The sequence below is a fragment of the Cervus canadensis genome, chromosome 9, assembly GCF_019320065.1.
Source record: "Cervus canadensis isolate Bull #8, Minnesota chromosome 9, ASM1932006v1, whole genome shotgun sequence".
NCBI classification, from domain to species: domain Eukaryota; kingdom Metazoa; phylum Chordata; class Mammalia; order Artiodactyla; family Cervidae; genus Cervus; species Cervus canadensis.
Window position 1 is genome coordinate 33,018,760 of NC_057394.1, and position 9,317 is coordinate 33,028,076.

Below are 9,317 nucleotides of genomic sequence, written 5' to 3' on the forward strand. Positions count from 1 at the left end.
GACCTGCCTCTGAGAAATCTGTATGCAGGTCAGGAAACAACAGTTAGAGCTGGACATGGAACAACAGACTAGTTCCAAATAGGGAAAGGAGTATATCAGGGCTATATATTGTCACCCTGCTTATTTAACTTATATGCCAAGTACATCATGAGAAATGCTGGGCTGGATGAAACACAAGCTGGAATCAAGATTGCCGGGAAAATAGCAATAACCTCAGATATGCAGATGACATCACCCTTATGGCAGAAAGCGAAGAACTAAAGAAACTTTTGATGAAAGTGAAAGAGGAGAGTGAAAAAGTTGACTTAAAACTCAACATTCAGAAAACTAAGATCACGGCATCCGGTCCTGTCACTTTATGGCAAATAGATGGGGAAACAGTGGAAACAGCGAAAGACTTTATTTTTTGGGCTCCAGAATCACTGCAGATGGTGACTGCAGCCATGAAATTAAAAGATGCTTGCTCCTTGGAAGGCAAGTTATGACCAACTTAGCATATTAAAAAGCAGAGACATTACTTAGGTAATGTCTAAGGTCAAAGCTATGGTTTTTCCAGTAGTCATGCGTGGATGTGAGAGTTGAACAATAAAGAAAGTTGAGCACCGAAGAATTGATGCTTTTGAATTGTGGTGTTGGAGAAGACTCTTGAGAGTCCGTTGGACTGCAAGGAGATCCAACAAGTCCATCCTAAAGAAAATCAGTCCTGAATATTCATTGGAAGAACTGATGTTGAAATTTAAACTCCAATACTTTTGGCTACCTGATGTGAAAAACTGACTCACTGGAAAATACCCTAATGCTGGGAAAGATTGAGGGCAGGAGGAGAAGGGGACTACAGAGGATGAGATGGTTGGATGGCATCAGCAACTCAATGGACTTGAGTTTGAGTAAACTCCAGGAGTTGGTGATGGACAGGGAAACCTGGTATGCTACAGTCCATGGGGTCTCAAAGAGTTGGACACAACTGAGCGACTGAACTGAACTGAAGAGGTAGCAGCAGCAACAGCGTCCACCTTCTGGGAAGCTTCTTTCTTGGCATGATGAGCCAGTAGGACCACCACAACTTCATCCTCCTTGAAAAATATGGAACACTTCACACATTTGCATGTCATCCTTGCACAGGGACCATGCTAATTTTCTCTCTATGGTTCCAATTCTAGTGTTTTTCTTACCAAAGCGAGCACTCATGGTGCTTATTTTTTTTTTTTAATTTTAAAAGTATTTATTTACTTAATTATTTATTTGGCTGCGTTAGGTCCTTGTTGTAGCACACAGGATTCTCATTGTTGCTGATGTTACTCTCGTCATCCTGGGTCCTTCGTTGTGGCAAATGGACTCTCCAGTTGTGGCCTGCAGACTCTGAGTTGCAGCACACAGGCTTGGTTGCTCTGCAGCATGTGGGATCTTAGTTCCCTGTGCAGGGATCAAACCATGTGCCCTCATTCACAAGATGGATTCTTAACCACTGGACCCCCAGGGAAGTCCCAAAGAGTTTATTTCTGATCAAAAATGGTAAAATCAAAGTAATTCAGCTATTTGTTATGGGATATCTAAATTGGGTTAAGTAGAAACAATCTAAGATAATCTCAGTTAAAGGGCAGTGATTTGAATGTCTGGATCAAGATGCTTTTTGTGAATGCCAGATGGTAGGAAAGCTAAGATGCTGAACAAGTAGGTCGATAAATTATGAAAGTATACTTACATGGGGCTTTCCTAGTGGCTCAGACTGTAAAGAATCTGCCTGCAATGTAGGAGACCCGGGTTTGATCACTGGGTCGGGAAGATCCCCTGAAGAAGGGAATGGATGTATCCTTACATAGGTCCTTTGGATAGATGTGTGTAAAAAGGCTGATTTGGAGGTTCTCTGTTTTGGGAATCTGAGAGGAGCAGCCCAGGGCTCCTTAAAATAAATGTAATGGTTTTGTTGCCTTGCACCTCATTTTATTCGTTCTGTTACCCAGCACAGCCTTGTTATAGACCAGCTTATCAGAGGACATGTTCCATAAGGTTTTCATTTCAAATATAAACTAACCAAGAGTGCTCCCCACCCCAAGCCCCAAACTACCAGGATTCACCAGCTCCTGAAGAGGCAATCTACTTGAAAATGTTGTCTCCAAGTCAAGCATTCACTAACTTCTTTATAATTTATGAAGTCACTTTACAACGTGATCACATTTGATTTTCACAGTAAGTCTGAATGGCGGTGGGGACTACTGTCCATCTGTTTTATGGATAAGATAAGGCGTAGAGTTCAAATACTTGGGTCATCTAGTCCTGTCCTACCTGACAGTGAAATGTGGTGCTTTGAGTGTCTTGCTGGCTGTTGAATAGTAGTTGAGATGGAGGCAGAAAAGGGAGGGGTGGGCGGATGGCTGATAAACAGATGAAGTTGTGAAGCATGAGTGACATGAGGCTGGGAGCTGGGCTTTCCACTTTGATTAACCTCTGTGTGCAGTCGCACTCGCCCGCCGATTGAGGACTCCATCAATACCATCTTGAAAGTGGAAGTAGCGTAGACTCCGGGACACTACCTCAAAAGAAAGATCTAGAGGGGGAGGATTAAACTGCTATTTAATTGTTGGGGACACGTCCACAATGTAACGAATGCCCTTAGAGAAGCAATTTGGAGAAGAGTGAGTTGGAAACCTTGGGGGAAAGTCAGAATCTTTAGCCATAAAACACCTGAACAAGACATAATTATTAGCCCTGAGCTTTATTTTAATGATGTACTATGTCTTAAATATAATACCGACAATTTGCTGAAAGATGCCAGCTGCTCAGAAGGAACGAGACAAAAGGAAAAGGAGGGTCATTTGTAATGAGTCTGGATCTTCATACAACCTGTCAGTTTGGTCGTGTGAAGCTCCTGTGCCCTCAAGGGACTGACAGAATGTGCCTGCATAGGCCATGGGACATCTGTTGACAATCCTCTGGGCTGTGAGTGGTCCCCACTTTGATTCTTTTTCCTGTGTGTGTCCATGCATTTTCAGCAGGTTGTGTGAGAGAGTCTCAGGGAGAGTCAGAGTCAGAGTTGGGTGGTTGATCAAGCATTTTCCTTGGGATTTGGAAACTGGGTTCAAATTCTGATACCAAGTTTGACAAATAACTTTGCTTTTTGACATTGCAGTTCCCTATTTGCAAAATGGGATTGAATTTAGACAATTTAGAGAATTAAGACAAGGACTGAGGAAATTGCTGTGTGTGATAATGCTTGAAAAGTAAGTAGCAGAAGTTTTTCTAAACGAAAGGTGATTATCTCAGTTCCTCCTAAGGAAGATTAACTCTCTTTTATTATCAACTTCATGTTTGTTTGAACAACCAATCTTTTTCATTTTATTAATAATCTTGTTCTTTACATTACAAAAATGTATTCTCCAACCTAAATTCCTTCAGGTAATGCACTTTTGTGACCTGGCTGAATGGACAGATAATTTCATTTAGAGAAGAGAATAGCTTAGTGATCATCTTTGGTACTTTTCACTTAAAATTAATTAAAAAATTTCAGTCTTTTGGAAGAGGACCAAGTGAACAATACCCCCAAGGCATTTAAATGTTAACTCAGTATTAGTACCTCCAGGAAGCTATTTACAAACTCTCAAGCTGGGTTCACGTATTCATTCATTTGTTCCATAGCCAGGTTCTCACTCTTCTCTTCTCCCACAATGCCCACACACATCTCCATCTTGTTCTTGCTGTTTCATAATATGATTAGGTGTTTATAGGTTTTATCTCCTCCATTAGAATAAGAGCAACTTAAAGATAAAACTTTGGGGGCTTTGCTGGTGGTCTAGTGGTTAAGGATCTGCTTATCAATGCAGGGGACTTGGGTTTGAACCCTGCTTGGAGAACTAAGATCCCACATGCCTCTGGGCAACTTAAGCCTGTGTGCCACAGCAAAAGAAAGTCCCTGTGGCAAAACAAAGACCCAGCACAGCCAAAAATAGAGATAAAACTTTGACCTATTTGTCTTTATACCTGTAGGGCTTGACATAGTGCCTGCTTATTATTATACTTACATCAGTGAGGGTGCTGTTGGCAGCAAATAACAAATGACCTAACTCAAAATGACTTAAACACTGAGGATGTTCTGTATTCATGTTGTAAGAAGATCAAAAGGAGGGTGTTTCCAGGGCTGGTTGATTCATTAGTTTCATGATATTAATATATCCAAGATTCAAGTTCTTCACATATTTCTGCTCTTTCATACCAGATATGCAACATCCTACAGAAGAAAATTGTTTCATTCTTTTATTCCTTTCTGTGTATTTTTTTTTGGTTAAAAATTGTGACTCCCACAATATATCCTTGTTTCTTGCCTACTATATACAGAGCAGTTTGTATCTCTTAAATCTCATCCTTAATTTGTCCCAAGCCTTTCCCCCTCCCTTTTGATAACTATTCGTTTGTTTTCTATATCTGCAAGTCTGCATCTGTCTTGCAAATACATTCATTTGTATTACTTTTTAGATTATACATACGTGGACAGAGGAGCTGGTAGACTACAGTGCATAGGGTCACAAATAGTCAGACATGACTGAGCGCATGTGCACACACATGTCATATCATATAGTATTTGTCTTTCTCTGTCTTATTTCAGGAAGCATAATATTCTCTAGGTCTATCCATGTTGCTGCAATTGGCTCTATTCATTCTTTTTAATGTCTGAGTAATATTCCATTGTGTGTGGAATATACACACCACATTTTATTTATCTGTTTTGTCTTTTTATCAACATTTGGATTGCTTTCATGTCTTGCCTATTGTAAATAGTACTGTTATGAACTTTGGAGTGCAATTAATTTCTTGAATTAGTTTTTTTTCTAGATATATACCTAGGAGTGAAATTACTGGATCATATGGTAGTTCAATTTTCAGTTTTTTGAGGAGCCTCCATATTGTTTTCCACAGTGGCTGTACCAATTTACAGTCCTGTCAACAGTGTACAGATCTTTTATAGTCAGTAAATAAACATTATACAGAATTGAAGCCCTCATCTCTCTTTAGACTATGGATTTAAAATCTAAATGTAAGACCATGAACTATAAAACTCCTAGAGGAAAACATAGACAAAACACTCTCTGACATAAATCACAGCAGGATCCTCTATGACCCACCTCCCAGAGTAATGAAAATAAAAGCAAAAACAAACAAATGGGACCTAATGAAACTTAAAAGCTTTTGCACAATGAAGGAACTATAAGCAAGGTGAAAAGACAGCCTTCAGAGTGGGAGAAAATAATAGCAAATGAAGCAACTGACAAAGAATTAATCTCAACAATATACAAGCAGCTCATGCAGCTCAATTCCAGGAAAATAAATGACCCAATCAAAAAACAGGCCAAAGGACTAGACAGACATTTCTCCAAAGAAGACATACAGATGGCTAACAAACACATGAAAGTATGCTCAATATCACTCATTATCAGAGAAATGCAAATCAAAACCACAATGAGGTACCATCTCATGCTGGTCAGAACGGCTGGTATCAAAAAGTCTACAAACAATAAATGCTGGAGAGGGTGTGGAGAAAAGGGAACCCTCTTACACTGTTGGTGGGAATGCAAACTAGTACAGCCACTATGGAGAAGAGTGTGGAGATTCCTTAAAAAACTGGAAATAGAACTGCCATATGACCCAGCAATCCCACTGCTGGGCATACACACCGAGGAAACCAGATCTGAATGAGACATGTGCACCCCAATGTGCATCGCAGCACTGTTTATAATAGCCAGGACATGGAAGGAACCTAGATGTCCATTGGCAGATGAATGGTTAAGAAAGCTGTGGTACATATACACAATGGAATATTACTCAGCTATTAAAAAGAATGCATTTGATTCAGTTCTAATGAGGTGGATGAAACTGGAGCCTATTATACAGAGTGAAGTTAGTCAGAAAGAAAAACACCAATACAGTATATTAACGCATATATATGGAATTTAGAAAGATGGTAACAATGATCCTATATGCAAGACAGCAAAAGAGACAGAGATGTAAAGAACAGACTTTTGGACTCTGTGGGAGAAGGTGAGGGTGGGATGATTTGAGAGAACAGCATTGAAACATGTATATTACCATTTGTGAAATCATCAGTCCAGGTTCAATGCATGAGACAGGATGCTCAGCACTGGTGCACTGGGATGACCCTGAGGGATGGGATGGGGAGGGAGGTGGGAGGGGGGTTCAGGATGGGGAACACAAGTACATGCATGGCTGATTCATGTCAAAGTATGGCAAAAACCACTACAATATTGTAAAGTAATTATCCTCCATCTTTGCATGATATGTTCTCTTGGTATCTCTAATTTTCTTGAAAAGATCTCTAGTCTTTCCCATTCTATTGTTTTCCTCTATTTCTTTGCATTGATCACTGAGGAAGGCTTTCTTATCTCTCCTTGCTATTCTTTGGAACTCTGCATTCAAATGGGTATATCTTTCCTTCTCTCCTTTGCTTTTCACTTCCCTTCTTTTCACAGCTGTTTGTAAGGCCTCCTCAGATAGCCATTTTGCTTTTTTGCATTTCTTTTTCTTGGGGATGGTCTTGATTTCTGTCTCCTGTACAATGTCACAAACCTCCATCCATAGTTCATCAGGCATTCTGTCTATCAGATCTAGCCCCTTAAATCTATTTCTCACTTCCACTGTATAGTCATAAGGGATTTGACTTAGGTCATACCTGGTCTAGTGGTTTTCTCCACTTTGTTTAATTTAAAGTTTGAATTTGGCAATAAGGAGTTCATGATCTGAGCCACAGTCAGCTCCCGTTCTTGTTTTTGCTGACTGTATAGAGCTTCTCCATCTTTGGCTGCAAAGAATATAGTCAATCTGATTTCAGTGTCGATCATTTGGTGATATCCATGTGTAGAGTTTTCTCTTGTGTTGTTGGAAGACCGTGTTTGCTGTGACCAGTGTGTTCTCTTGGCAGAACTCTATTAGATTTTGCCCTGCTTCATTCTGTACTCCAAGGCCATATTTGCCTGTTACTCCAGGTGTTTCTTGACTTCCTACTTTTGCATTCCAGTCCCCTATAATGAAAAGTAAAAGGAAGTGAAAGTGAAGTCGCTCAGTCGTGTCTGACTCTTTGTGACCCCGTGGACTGTAGCCTACCAGGCTCCTCCATCCATGGGATTCTCCAGGCAAGAATACTGGAGTGGGTTGCCATTTCCTTCTCCAGGGGATCTTCCTGACCCCGGGATCGATCCTGGGTCTCCCACATTGCAGGCAGACGCTTTAACCTCTGAGCCACCATCAAAGCTGAAAAGGACATCTTTTTTGGGTGTTAGCTCTAGAAGGTCTTACAGATCTTCATAGAACTGTTCAACTTCAGCTTCTTCAGCATTACTGGTCAGGGCACAGACTTGGATTACTGTGATATTGAATGGTTTGCCTTGGAAATGAATAGAATCATTCTGTCGTTTTTGAGATTGCATCCAAATACTGCATTTCAGACTCTCTTGTTGTCTATGATGGCTACTCCATTTTTTCTAAGGGATTCCTGCCCACAGTAGTAGATACAATGGTCATCTGAGTTAAATTCACCCATTCCAGTCCATCTTGGTTCACTGATTTCTAGAATGTCGATGTTCACTCTTGTCATCTCCTGTTTGACCACTTCCAATTTACCTTGATTCATGGACCTAACATTCCAGGTTCCTTTGCAATACTTCTGTTTAGAGCATCAAACCCTGCTTCCATCACCAGTCCCATTCACAACTGGGTGTTGTTTTTGCTTTTGCTCCATCCCTTCATTCTTTCTGGAGTTATTTCTCCACTGATCTCCAGTAGCATCTTGGGTACCTACCGACCTGGGGAGTTCATCTTTCAGTGTCCTATCTTTTTGCCTTTTCATACTGTTGATGAATACTGTTCATGAATGGTAGGGACCTAATGGTAGCAGAAGATATTAAGAAGAGGTGGCAAGAATACACAGAAGAACTATACAAAACAGATCTTCATGACCCAGATAATCACGATGGTGTGATCGCTCACCTAGAGCCAGACATGCTGGAATGTGAAGTCAAGTGGGCCTTAGGAAGCATCACTACGAACAAAGTTACTGGAGGTGATGGAATTCCAGTTGAGCTATTTCAAATCCTGAAAGATGATGCTGTGAAAGTACTGCACTCAATATGCCAGCAAATTTGGAAAACTCAGCAGTGGCCACAGGACTGGAAAAGGTCCATTTTCATTCTAATCCTAAAGAAAGGCAATGCCAAAGAATGCTCAAACTGCCGCACAATTGCACTCATCTCACACACTAGTAAAGTAATGCTCAAAATTCTCCAAGCCAGGCTTCAACAGTACATGAACCGTGAACTTCCAGATGTTCAAGCTCATTTTAGAAAAGGCAGAGGAACCAGAGATCAAATTGCCAACATCCGCTGGATCATCAGAAAAACAAGAGCGTTCCAGAAAAGCATCTATTTCTGCTTTATTGACTATGCCAAAGCCTTTGACTGTGTGGATCACAATAAACTGTGGAAATTCTTCAAGAGATGGGAATACCAGACCGCCTGACCTGCCTCTTGAGAAACCTGTATGCAGGTCAGGAAGCAACAGTTAGAACTAGACATGGAACAACAGACTGGTTCCAAATAGGAAAAGGAGTATGCCAAGGCTGTATATTGTCACTCTGCTTATTTAACTTATATGCAGAGTACGTCATGAGAAACACTGGGCTGGAAGAAGCACAAGCTGGAATCAAGATTGCCGGGAGAAATGTCAATAACCTCAGATATGCTGATGACACCACCCTTATGGTAGAAAGTGAAGAGGAACTAAAGAGCCTCTTGACGAAAGTGAAAGAGGAGAGTGAAAAAGTTGGCTTAAAGCTCAGCATTCAGAAAACTAAGATCATGGAATCTGGTCCCATCACTTCATGGCAAATAGGTGGGGAAACAGTGGCTGACTTTATTTTTCTGGGCTCCAAAATCACTGCAGATGGTGATTGCAGCCATGAAATTAACATGGCTTACTCCTTGGAAGGAAAGTTATGACCAACATAGACAGCCTATTAAAAAGCAGAGACATTACTTTGTCAACAAAGGTCCATCTAGTCAAGGCTATGGTTTTTCCAGTAGTCATGTATGGATGTGAGAGTTGGGCTATAAAGAAAACTGAGCACCAAAGAATTGATGCTTTTGAACTGTGGTGTTGGAGAAGACTCTTGAGAGTCCGTTGGACTGCAAGGAGATCCAACCAGTCTATCCTAAAGGAGATCAGTCCTGGCTGTTCATTGGAAGGACTGATGTTGAAGCTGAAACTCCAATACTTTGGTCACCTCATGTGAAGAGTTGACTCATTTGAAAAGACCCTGA

The 9,317-nt window shown here is 40.8% G+C and overlaps 1 non-coding gene across 1 annotated transcript; it reads right to left on the reverse strand.

Annotated features, from left to right (window-relative positions):
• Positions 1-1,077: 1,077 nt before the first annotated feature.
• Positions 1,078-1,181, reverse strand: LOC122447673. The gene has a single exon (XR_006271333.1). It is a non-coding gene; the product is annotated as a U6 spliceosomal RNA (small nuclear RNA).
• Positions 1,182-9,317: the final 8,136 nt, after the last annotated feature.